The following is a 13491-nucleotide window of genomic DNA, read 5'->3' on the forward strand; positions in this document are numbered from 1 at the left end:
ACTACCTTATCTCATGTTTGATTTTGTTTCAAATAGTATATACACTTTCTTCTTTCATTATCGCTTTAATTAAGAACAGAGCTGGAGTCTGTTATATAAATAAAATGCTCTTGTTCTGTGTGTGTTAATTAGTCACATTTACTGGCACTTTCAGTTCTAATAAAGGAAAAATAAGTTTAAATAGAAGACATTAAGAATACTTTGTTTTTATTTTACCAAGAAAACGGAATCGATATCGGAATATCGGGTTTGAGAAAAAATAATCGGGTATTTCTTTTTCGGCAAACTCGAACGGCCCTAATTTTTGGGTCATTTTATGTTGATTTTTGGTTGAATTTTATTTTTTATTTCATGAATTTGGATTATTCTCAGATCACTCTCTTTTTGATTATCACTTCCTGTTGAATTCAGGTCACTTTCTATTAGTTTTGGGGCATTTACAGATCCCTTTCTGTCTTACACGATGATCTGGGGGCATTTCTGGGTCATTTCCTGTACACTTTGAGTCACTTCCTTTTAATTTGGTGGAAATTCAAGGATTTTTTTTCCTTCTGTGTGCCAAAAATAATGACCACCAATGATCAAAAAAAAAAAAAAAAAAATCAAGCAACGAAATTGGTATTGAGGATTTTTGGGTGTATCGATATCAAGTTGAAAACTAGATGACACCAGCGTCTGGTGGGTTGTATTGAGTGTGTACCTTTCACACAGATTGGGGACACGGGTAGAAGCTGCCTTTTGATGGGCAATGTGAAAACAGTTGGCTGTCATTTTGTTTTGATGGAAATGGAGCCAACATCATTATTGCAAATTCTTTTTGACAGCATTTTCATCTGATAGCTCCTCATATGAAATAGCTTTTATTTTTGAGGCGGCTATATTTCATATTTGTCCATTGTCGGAGCTCATTGTGGTCATTTGATTACCTCGGCGAAAGGCAGACGACGCTCGGAGGCGCGATGGCGATCGTCGGGAACTTTGAACCCGCCTCAGCTGTCCGGCCCGCACTTGGACCAGATGAACGGCGTCCACGCCAAGAGCGTGACGATGGATGCTAATTAGATGCTAATGAGGGGAAGGCGTCCAAAACGCATCACAAACATCATAATATTAACACCAAACAACTACGCTTGTGTTATGATTCATTTTTGTTGGAATTAGAAATAATATTAGAATACGACGCGAGGTATCAAGTTGACATTCAATGACATCATTTGGTTTACTGTTTACTATTTTATTTTTCATGGAGGGTAAAAAATAATAGCAAAAAAAAAAAGTCACATTCTTCTCATCTCGTCAAAATTTCAAGGATTTTTGTTGTTTTATAAACAAAAAAGTTTCAATGTACATAATCTTGCTTTTTTTCATTATAAATTATATATTTAATATAAATACAGTGGTATGAAAATACCTGAACCTTTTAGAATTTCTCACATTTTTGCATAAAATCTGTCAAAATCCCACAGATAAAAAAACAGTGTCTGCTTTAACTAAACCCACCCAAACATTGATAGGTTTTCATATTTTAATTAGGGCTGTCAAACGATTAAAATTTTTAATCGAGTTAATTACAGCTTAAAAATTAATTAATCGTAATTAATTGCAATTCAAACATCTATAAAATATGCCATATTTTTCTGTAAATTATTGTTGGAATGGAAAGATAAGACACAAGATGGATATATACATTCAACATACGGTACATAAGTACTGTATTTGTTTATTAGAAAAATAAATCAACAAGATGGCATTAACATTATTAACATTCTCCTAAAGCGATCCATGGATAGAAAGACTTGTAGTACTTAAAAGATAAATGTTGGTACAAGTTATAGAAATTTTACATTAAAACCCCTCTTAATGTTTTCGTTTTATTAAAATATCCTTATAGCTTTGTATCCTCTAACCCAGGGGTGTCCAAACTTTTTGCAAAGGGGGCCAGATTTGGTGCGGTAAAAATGTGGGGGGCCGATACTGGCTGGCGTCCTTTACATAGAACAATATATTTACGCAAATTTGAGCAAGCCCTTCTGTGTATCTCATTTGCTTTGTTATTGTTTTTAATTAATAATTCCAACAATCTCGCAACTAGCCTTTGTGGCGTTCTGTTTTGACTCTCGGGCTCTTGCGAAATACTGCTGCTGTGAAATTTAACTAGCTTCAAGTTGCTTCAATTTCTAGCTGCGTATCTTCCCTGTAATCTTGTCTAGGGCTGCAGCTATCGAATATTTTAGTAGTCGATTAATCAATGGTCTACTTAGTTCGAATATTTTTTTTTAAATGAGGATCAACGTACAACAAAAAGAACAACAGGCTAATTTGCATAGAAAAAGTCCACTAGCTTAAATGCTAATTCTTTTTTTTTTTTTTTTTTTTTTTTTTTTTTTTACAATGCTCTTAACAAATGGCTCAGACACAAATTCCCACAGAATGCATTTAAAAACATTAGCTAAAACAAAAACTTACGTTGGTCGTAACATGGAGCAGTTGGATTCAGCCATGTGAAAAGAGGCAGACCAGAGGGCAGTGTATCCACCCTCATCAATAAAACTAATTGCAAACACTTTCAAAATAAACCATTAAAACGGCACTTTAATTAAACGAATACTCGAAGCAACAAAATTTAATTAGAATATTTTTTTGTAATCGAATACTCGAGTTAATCGATTAATCGTTGCAGCACTAATCTTGTGGTACATGTCTTGTCTTGTTTGGTAATATCGCCTCACACTGAACTCTAAAAACAGCGACTGTCTCTGCAAATGAGGCATACACAGTTGTTGTGTAAATCAGTGAAGAAATAGTTAAATATCCACCTATCCTTGAAGCGTCGGCCGTCGCAGTCAACTTTCTTTTTTTTGTTGTTGTTGTTGTCGCCATTTTAGAAAATTGGAAGGGTCACATGGGGTAATGTTGCTTATAGTGCTGTTGCCTTTTAGTGGGTAAATGAGTAGCAGCATTTAGTGTGTAAGCTACTTCATATGCTGGTAGCAGTACTGCTGACCAATTTATTAAGTCTGTGTGCGGGCCAGACGTAATTGATTTTATGACAGAGGCTGGGGGCCGGATGAAATTTGACCACGGGCCGCATTTTGCCCCCGGGCCGGACTTTGGACATGTCTGCTCTAACCCTTGTAAAATGTTCAATCAAAAAATAAACTAGTAGCTCGCCATTGTTGATTTTAATAATTACACCATGCTGACTCATTGTGCTGAAGCCCATAAAATCATTTGGACCCAAGCGCCAGCAGAGGCCGCCAAACACCAAAAAGCAAGTAACAAGCGGACATTACACTGCTGTCATTTTAATCTGTTTGAGCGGTTCATGTGCGTTAATTGCGTCAAATATTTTAACGTGATTAATTTAAAAATAATAATTATTGCCCGTTAACACGATAATTTTGACAGCCCTAATTTTAATCATCACATTTAATATTTTGTGGCACCCCCTTTGGCTGCAATAACTTCAACCAGACGCTTCCTGTAGCTGCAGATCAGTCTGGCACATCGATCAGGACTAATCTTGGCCCATGCCACAGCATCTCAATGGGGTTCAAGTCTGGACTTTGACTCGGCCACTCTAGAATGTGTATTTTGTTCTTCTGAAACCATTCTGAAGTTATTTACTTGTTTGTTTCAGATCATTGTCTAGTGGCAGCATCCATCCTGTTTTTAGCTTCAACTGTCTGACAGACGGCCTCATATTTTCCTGTAAAACCTTTGAATTTATTCTTCCATTAAATATTTTAAGCTGTCCAGGCCCTGAGTAAGCAAAACAGCCCCAAATTATGATGCTCCCTCCACCATGCTTCAAGTTGGAGATGAGGTGTTAATGTTCGTGAGCTGTTATGTTTTTCCTCCACACATGAGGTTATGTGCTACTTATAATAATTTGCCAAAACTTCTGTGGAGTGTCCAAGTGCCTTTTTGGGTTGGGGAAATCACTAAACACAATATTAGCCTAAATATTGATCTTGATAGTGTTCACTTTTATTCATACTACATTATATTACTGTAATACAGTGGTATGAAAAAGTATCTGAACCTTTTGGAATTTCTCACATTTCTGCATAAAATCACAATCAAATGGGATCTGATCATTGTCAAAAACACACAGGTGTAAAAACAGTTTCTGCTTTAACTAAAACCACCCCAACATTTATAGGTTTTCATATTTTAATGAGGATAGCATGCAAACAATGAAAGAATGGAGGAGAAATATGTAAGTGAACCTTCTGCCTAAGGAGACTTAAAGAGCAATTGAAACAAATCAACAAATAAACAACACTGGACTATAAGCCGCAGGATTCAAAACGAGGGAAAAAAGTAGCGTCTTATAGTCCGAAAATTACGCTACTCAAATCGCATTCATACTCAAAATCACAGAGATGAAAATACATTTTTTTGCTATGTGAGTCAATTTTATGTCAACTGAATCTTATCTAGGTTGAATTTTTGCAACCAATTTTTTTTTGCAAATGTTTGCTTCTAAGGGGCTGTTTACATGGCGACTCTGCGACACAAAGACGCAATGACTGAGTTGCGGACTCGCCTTGCGTGCATATGGTGTCGGCGAAGATGAAAAATTCTGAATCCTACCTCCAAAGTGGAAGAATCCGATTGCGGGGGGTTGAGGGGGGCTTCCTTGGCATGCATATCAAAGGCTCCTGCGGCGCGAGACCGCGTCGTTTATGTCAGCACTCGTACACGTCACTTTGGGCGTGTGCAACGGTGCTACTAAACATTAAAAACGGCAAATATGGCAGAATGTCGGCTTTAATTTACTGTTTTAATAATATTTTCAAATTAAATATGTTGAATGTTTCAATTTTTACAGAGCCCCCCCGGGTGCCAGGGTACAAAAAAAAAAAAAAAAAAAATCATAGCTAATCTGTACCCACAGATTAGTCATCTGTACCCACAGATTACTAAACTGTGTCCACAGTTTACTAATCTGTACCCACAGTTTACTAATCTGTACCCACAGTTTAGCAATATGTACCCACAGATTACTAAACTGTATCCACAGTTTACTAATCTGTACCCACAGTTTAGCAATGACCTGGAAACAGTAGTCACCAATGTTTGGCAGGGACTCCAAACGTCGAGGGACCGACCGAGCAAGCACCTGCACGTTTTGCCCTCGGCGAACAAACGGGTTTTAAAAAGTAACTATTGCACGGTTTCTTTGATAGCTGTCTAAAATTTCAGATTGCTAAACTGAAATTTTGATTGATGACACCTGAAAGTGAAATTTTAGACGGCTACCAAAGAAAACGTTCAACTGTGGGTACAGTTTAATAAACTGTGGGTACAGTTTTGTAATCTGTGGGTACAGATTAGTAAACTGTGGGTACAGATTACTAAAATGTACCCACCGATTGCTAAACTGTGGGTACAGTTTAGTAATCAGTGGGTACAGATTGCTAAACTGTGGGTATAGTTTAGTAATATGTGGGTACAGATTGCTAAACTGTACCCACAGATTAGTAAAATGTGGGTAAAATTAGTAAACTGTACCCACAGATTACTAAACTGTGGGTAAAGATTAGCTATGATTTTTTTTTTTTTTTCTACCCTGGCACCTGGGGGGGCTCCGTAAATTTTTTGTGCCTTTTTGAACAAAAGAAAAATGACATTGCTCCAAGTGCGCGGGCATATTTTTTGATCCGGGCTGAGGGAGCTTGGTGGGGTCAAGGTGCATCATTCTCTGTCGCCCAGTAAATCTACACTGCCCCCTCGGCCCTGGCATGAATACTACATCATTTTCATGCGGAATCGCGACATGGAGACGTAAATGCAAATTTGACATTTTTCGTATTCTCGGAGAGTCACCATGTAAACGGCCCCTAAATATTATGCAGCTGAATTAATTCAGAATTTTGATTGAGAAAGAAAATCAGAATTTGAATTTCAAGCGTTCAAAATTAACATCGGTTCGAAAGAGCGTATTTGAGCGCCGAGTGTCATTTAAAAGGCAGTTTCTGCCAGCGCCGCGTGAGTCCAGTGTCAAGCACGCCGGCGGAAAGAGGGTCAGGGATTAGAAGGCAACATTCCCGGCGACTATCCGAGCTCGTCTGATGCTTTGTTGTCACGGCGCCAGCCGCGACGTCCCCCTCCGGGCCCCCGAAGTGCCGGCGCTTCTTTGATAGGTCCTTAAGCACACATCACAGCCCGTCAAATATTCAAACGACATCTGTCTCCAAACACGACGCTAATATTCCCGTCTTGCCGCCCGGCCGGCGACGACTTATCAATTCATAGGAATTCAAATATTCCCAATAAAGTGTAGCAAACAGAGGAAGAGGCGCAAAGCATGAAAACACATCAGATTTCTTCGTCGCCCGCCTTGTTTACCGGTTCACGGAAGGCTGCGCGCAAACAGAATGCAAATGTCTCTGATTGGATCAGGTGACGGCGAGGTAATTGTATTTGGAGAAATGTCCAAGATTCTTTTTTTTTGTTCCGTCATTATCGGCGGGGGGTTTTCTTTATGAGATCCGTCTTAAACAAAAGCCATCACGGCCCGTTCGGCTTTGTCACATGCATCTTTAATTTCCTTTCAATTAAAAGTAAATACGCGCCTTTAGTTTTCCCTCCCCGCTGGGAAATCCAAACAAGGCGAGTCAACAGCAGCCGACAGGTGAGGAATATTCATTTCAGTTTGACACGCCTTGACGAGGAGGAGATTCAACAGGCCCGCTATCAAACCGCCATTTGTAGCGAAAAGAGATACAAAAGCGAGCGAAGGGCGAGAGAGCCGCGACAAGCGTCTCGTTAGACGGCGGCGAGTCGGCGTTTCCCGCGGCTAACGCCGCTTTTGATCACGGCCGCGTTGTCAACCAGATGTCTTCCGACGCCGCCGGGAGTCGGGGCGTCGCGTTAGCCTTTGCCGATGTTTACTTTAGCGAGTTTTGGAACTTTCCGCAATTCTCGACCAGAGAGGAAACTTGTTTGTCATGCAGTCATATACAGTGGGGCAAATAAGTATTTAGTCAACCACTTATTGTGCAAGTTCTCCCACTTGAAAATATTACAGAGGCCTGTAATTGTCAACATGGGTAAACCTCATGAGAGACAGAATGTGGAAAAATCCCCAGAAAAATTACATTGTTTGATTTTTAAAGAATTTATTTGCAAATCATGGTGGAAAATAAGTATTTGGTCAATACCAAAAGTTCATCTCAATACTTTGTTAGGTACCCTTTGTTGGCAATAACGGAGGCCAAACGTTTTCTGTAACTCTTCATGAGCTTTTCACACACTGTTGCTGGTATTTTGGCCCATTCCTCCATGCAGATCTCCTCTGGAGCAGTGATGTTTTGGGGCTGTTGTTGGGCAACACGGACTTTCAACTCCCTCTTCACCCCATGGCGTCAAAATGATACAAGAACTGGGAGCAAAAATCCCAGACCCACACGGGGGGACCTAGTGAATGACCTACAGAGAGCTGGGACCACAGTAACAAAGGCTACTATCAGTAACATAATGCGAATAGAGGGATCACACTGGGGGTTGTTCCGGGACTACGGGGTACTGAACCCCTTGTTAAGGGGTTTTCGATACTTGTATGACCGTTGTCAGAGTTTGGTCCGCATTAACGGCAGTAAGTCGTTCTTTTCCAGTGGGGGTTGGACTCTGCCAAGGCTGCCCTTTGAGGGGGTCCGGTTTGGTGGCCGCAGCACTACATCTCTGCATTTTGCAGATGATGTGGTGCTGTTAGCTTCATCGAGCCGTGACCTCCAGCTCTCACTGGAGCGGTTCGCAGCTGAATGTGAAGCGGTTGGGATGACTATCAGCACCCCCAAATCCGAGACCATGGTCCTCAGTCATAAAAGGGTGGAGTGCCCCGTCCGGGTCGGGGATGAGATCAAGTGGAGGAGTTCAATTATCTTGGGATCTTGTTCACGAGTGAGGGTAGGAGGGAGCGGGAGATCGACAGATCGCTTACGGTCAGGCTAGTTGAAGTCGGAGTAGACTCAAAGTTTAGTCTAAGCTGCACTAGAAGCTATAAAGCTGGGGGAAGTACAGCCACTGAGTTCTATCTCCTTTTTCTCACTCTACCTACCACTTATCTTACTTTATTTCTATTTTACAATGTTAATATCTAGTGGTTTCGTCTCTTCATCACTAGTCACCCGGTGTCCCCTTCCCCCCCCTCCCCTCTGGGGAGGGGCTATCTTTCAGCTGCAGCCTCCTGACTGTCCGGACCCCAAGCTGGATGGACGTCCTCGTGGCTACCCCCGTCTCATCTGGCTAGATGGACCCCTTCTTGTTCCTTTACTCCACTGCATCTTTGCGGACTGTAACTTCGCCTGCTAATTCCCATTAGCGGTCCTGGGGTTCCTGTCTATTCTTCCTGGGAATGGATCCCTCCTGACTGTGGTACTCCCCATGGTTTCTCATTTTTCTCCCGAAGACTGGAGTTTTTGGAGTTTTTCCTTGCCGACATGGAGGGTCTAAGGATGGGGGATACCCAGGACTTGAATTTATTTATTCATCCTTGTTGCTTCATTTGCTGTTTCTGATTGTGTATCAAATTGCCTCTGCAAAGCCCTTTGAGACAGCCTTGTTGTGATCCAGGGCTATACAAATAAAATTGAATTGAATTGAATCGACAGGTGGATCGGTGCAGGATCTGCAGTGATGCAGACTCTGCACCGTTCTGTAGTGGTGAAGAAAGGGTTGCTCTCGATTTACCAGTCGATCCACATTCCTACCCTTACCTATGGTCACGAGCTGTTGGGTCGTAACCGAAAGGACAAGATTCCAGATACAGGCGGCCGAAATGAGTTTCCTTCACAGAGTGTCCGGGCTCTCCCTTAGAGATAGGATGAAAAGCTTGGTCATCCAGGAGGGACTCGGTATTCAGCCGCTCCTCCTCCGCGTTGAGAGGAGCCAGTTGAGGCGGCTCGGGCATTTGGTCCGGATGCCTCCTGGACGCCTCCCTGGAAAGGTGGTCAGGGCGTGTCACACCGGCGGGAGGCCCCGGGGATGACCCAGGACACGCTGGAGAGACTATGTCTCTCAGCTTGCCTGGTGTTTTCCAAAATTTCCAGGTTCGCGGTGAATCAGTAAAAGGCATACTTTTGCTCAATAGACGATGTTTATTGATTACAATCCCACAAAAGCAAGCAAGCAGATATCAAAAACAAGCAAACAAATGGTAACGTGATACTAGATTTGAGTTTGTCAATCTCAGAATCCCTGCGTTACGTTACAGCACAACTAGTTGTCCCTTAGAATTGAAAATCACTTACCGTGACAAACGAGTGGGAAGCCAACAACACTCCAGTAAAGCGTCAAAAGGACAAAAGCCAGGCGATCCGTACGTGACCTGCTGGTGGACCTCACGGGTCGCCCGGAAATGTCCGTTTTTGTAAGGACACCCCCCCCAGAGGCGGAGAGGCCAACTTCCGCCCCCAATCACAAACATTTAAGCTAATTTTGGTTCAGCCCCCTTGAACAAGGGCTTTTCACATGGGACAAATGAGCTGTGCTGCAACAGATGCCAACAAATGGTAAATATTATGGGTGCAAAACAAGTTATCCCTATGGGACCCAGTCGTGTAGTAAAACAATACTATGGTGCAAAACAAGTTATCTCGTGAGATTCTTAAGCGCGTCTCCTAACTATGGGAACAAGGTGAAAAACAATAGAAGTTGTTTCAATCTATGTCCCAGAAGCAATTATACATCACAAAAGCATAATGTAATATTTTCCCACATCACCTGGGAACGCCTTGGGATCCTGCCGGAAGAGCTGGTTGAAGTGAATGGCGAAACGGAAGTCTGGGCTTCCCTGTTGAAGCTGCTGCCCCCGCGACCCGACCCCGGATTAACACTACTCTGACGTTACTGAGGACAGCAGAAGCAACCACAGTACCGTAGTATCCTCCACCGCTCAAATTCTCACAAAAATCCTCACGGAGCTCTGGGATCATGAAAGGCTCGCTCGCGGGAACCGGGCAAGGGAGGATGATGACTAATCTTTCGAAGGGGATACAGCAGACATGGGCCTCCATGATACCCCCGGCCATCCCTCCCTACACCAACTTGGACATCAACTGATCCAATGAACCCAATCAAATTGACAATAAGCGAAATCCATGGCAATCAATGACTTTTTTGAATGATATGTGAGTGAAAAACAAAAAAAAAAACTGATAATAACTGGACTGTAACACAAACATGCTAGACTGTGCGTCCCGGGCTGTTGGGGGACAGGTAAATTCAATTCAATTCAATTTTATTTGTATAGCCCTCAATCACAACAGAAGTCTCAAAGGGCTTTACAGAGGCAATATGATACACAATTAGAAATGAAGCAACAAAGATGAATAGATGCAGTTCAAGTCCTGGGTATCCCCTATCCTTAAGACCCTCCATGCCGGCAAGGAAAAACTCCAAAAACTCCAGAGTCAATTGGGAGAAAAATGAGAAACCTTGGGGAGTACCACAGTCAGGAGAGATCCACTCCCAGGACGGATAGACAGGAACCCCAGAACGGCTAATGGGAATTAGCAAGCGAAATTATAGTCCGTAAAAATACAGTGGAGTGAAGGTGCAAGAAGAAGTCCCTCTAGTCAGATGAGACGGGGGTAGCAGCGAGGACGTCTATCCAGCCAGGGGTCCGGACAGTCAGGAGGCTGCAGCTGAAAAATAGCCCCTCCCCAGAGGGGAGGGGGGAAAGGGGACACCGGGTGACTAGTGATGAAGAGATTAGACAACTAGATATTAACATTGGAAAATAGAAATAAAGTAAGACAAGTGGTAGGTAGAGTAAGAAAAGGAGATAGAACTCAGCGGCTGTACTGCCCCCAGCATTATAGCTTCTAGTGCAGCTTAGACTAAACTGTGAGTCTACTCCGACTTCAACTAGCCTAACCATAAGCTTTGTCGAATAGGAACCTTTTTAATCTAATCTTAAATGCGCAGACTGTCTCGGCTTCTTTAATACTAGCTGGAAGCTGATTCCATAAAACAGGGGCTTGGTGGCTAAAGGCTCTAGCTCCGACAGTACTTTTATGAACCCTGGGAACTACCAGTAGACCTGCATTCTGAGATCGGAGTGTTCTGTTGGGGCGGTATGGAACCAGAGCATCGGTGAGATAAGGTGGCCCCAACCCATTAACGGTCTTAAATGTAAGAAGAAGTATTTTAAATTTAATTCTAAACTCGACTGGAAGCCAGTGAAGTGCCTGGAGCACAGGGGTGATGTGCTCTCTTCTATTGGTTCCTGTTAAAAGTCTTGCTGCTGCGTTTTGGACTAGCTGAAGACCTTTTGGAGAGCTTTTGGGACAAGCTGCAAGTAGGGAGTTACAGTAATCCAATCTCGATGTAACGAACGCGTGAATTAATTTTTCTGCATCGCTTTTAGATAAAATATTTCTAATTTTGGCGATGTTGCGCAGGTGAAAGAAAGCCGTTCTACAGGTTTGTTTAATGTGTGCTTTAAACGATAAGTCAGGGTCAAATAAAACTCCTAGGTTTTTAACTGTGGTGCTGGAGGCTACACTTACATTGTCCAGAGTGACTATCTGGGCAGCTAAAGAGTCTCTAACACTTTTCGGGCCTATTATAAGGACTTCTGTCTTTTCAGGGTTAAGCAGAAGCTAGTTAGTGCTCATCCAGGTATTTATATCTCGGACGCAGGCGCTCAGTTTTTCTACTTGCCTGACCTGCTCAGGTTTAATTGATAAATACAGTTGTGTGTCGTCAGCGTAACAATGAAAGTTAATGCTATGTTTTCTGATGATATTACCTAGAGGAAGCATATACAGCGTAAACAAGATGGGCCCGAGGACAGATCCTTGCGGCACACCATAACTAACTCTAGAGTACGATGATGATTGTTGGTTTACATTGACAAACTGGTACCTATTAGATAAATATGATTTAAACCAGCAGAGGGCTGCTCCTCTAATGCCTATGTCACATTCTAATCTCTGCAATAAGATATTATGGTCGATTGTGTCAAAGGCTGCGCTCAGGTCCAACAGAACCAGGATCGAGACTAATCCAACGTCAGCGGCAAGTAACAAGTCATTAGTTACTTTAACTAATGCGGTTTCAGTGCTATGATGAGCTCGAAAGCCAGACTGGAACTGTTCAAATAAACTATTGTCCTGTAGGTGCTGACAGAGCTGTTTAATTACCACTCTTTCAAGGACTTTGGAGAGAAATGGTAAGTTAGAAATAGGTCTATAATTGGCCAAAATTTCAGGATCAAGAGTAGGTTTTTTCAAGAGCGGTTTAATAACTGCATATTTAAAGGACTGCGGCACGTAGCCAGTAACTAATGAGGTATTTATTATATTTAAGATAATGTCAATAGTTAGAGGCAGGGTCTCTTTAAAAAGTTTGGTTGGGATTGGGTCGAGGAGGCACGTTGATGGTTTGGAGGACATTATAATTGAAATTACATCAATTTCGTCTACAGTGGTGAAGTTATTTAATATTTTAGAGGGGTTTATAGGAGATTCCGAATTCTTTGTCTGCACTTTATCAGATCTAATAACTGGAAGTGATTCATTTATTTTATTTCTAATAGTTGTGATTTTATTGTTAAAAAATTTTAGGAAGTCATCACAGCTAAGGGTGGTTGGGATATAAGGTTCTATTGAGCTGTGACTGTTTGTCAGCCTTGCTACAGTGCTGAACAGAAACCTAGGATTATTTTTGTTTTCCTCTATTAAGGATGAGTAATATCTGGTTTTAGCCGTACGCAAGGCCTGCTTATATGTCACTAAGCTGTGTTTCCAGGCAGAGAGGGTGTGCTCTGTGTTGGAACGGCGCCAAAGTCTTTCTAATTTACGTGTCGATTGTTTAAGAGAGCGTGTTTCAGCATTATACCAGGGAGAGGCTCGTCTCGGCTTGACAAACTTTAATTTGGAGGGAGCGACGACATCGAGGGTAGTACGAAGCGTAAACATAACACGATCAACAAACTCGTCATTAACAGCAAGGCCGGACATTATTCCTTCATAATTAGATGACATGGAGGCAAATATAGGCTGAATTATCTGTTTATACTCTGAAACAGAGCGATCACCTAATGTCCTTTTCATCTGAGTTCTAGTCACTAGTGGCGGATTATCTTGAAGCACAAACTGAAAGGTAATTAGAAAATGATCAGACAGTACGGGGTTGTGGGGATGGACACTAAGATCACTAATCTCCGTACCGTAGGTTAAAATCAAGTCCAGGGTGTGCTTGTGACTATGAGTTGGTTTATTTACATTTTGAATGAAGCCAGTCCCATCTAGTAGGTCATTAAAGGCCTTACCAAGGGAGTCACCTTCATCGTCAACATGTATATTAAAATCCCCTACAATTATAATTCTATCCCATTTTAGCAAAATACTAGATAAAAAGTCAGAGAAATCTAACAAAAACTGTGAGTAGAGACCAGGGGGACGGTAAACCACTATGAAAAGAACTGGTTTTTGGTTCTTCCAGTTAGTGTCTATAATTGATAGTGCTAGGCTT

This window comes from Corythoichthys intestinalis, chromosome 1 (assembly GCF_030265065.1).
Source record: "Corythoichthys intestinalis isolate RoL2023-P3 chromosome 1, ASM3026506v1, whole genome shotgun sequence".
Lineage (NCBI taxonomy): Eukaryota > Metazoa > Chordata > Actinopteri > Syngnathiformes > Syngnathidae > Corythoichthys > Corythoichthys intestinalis.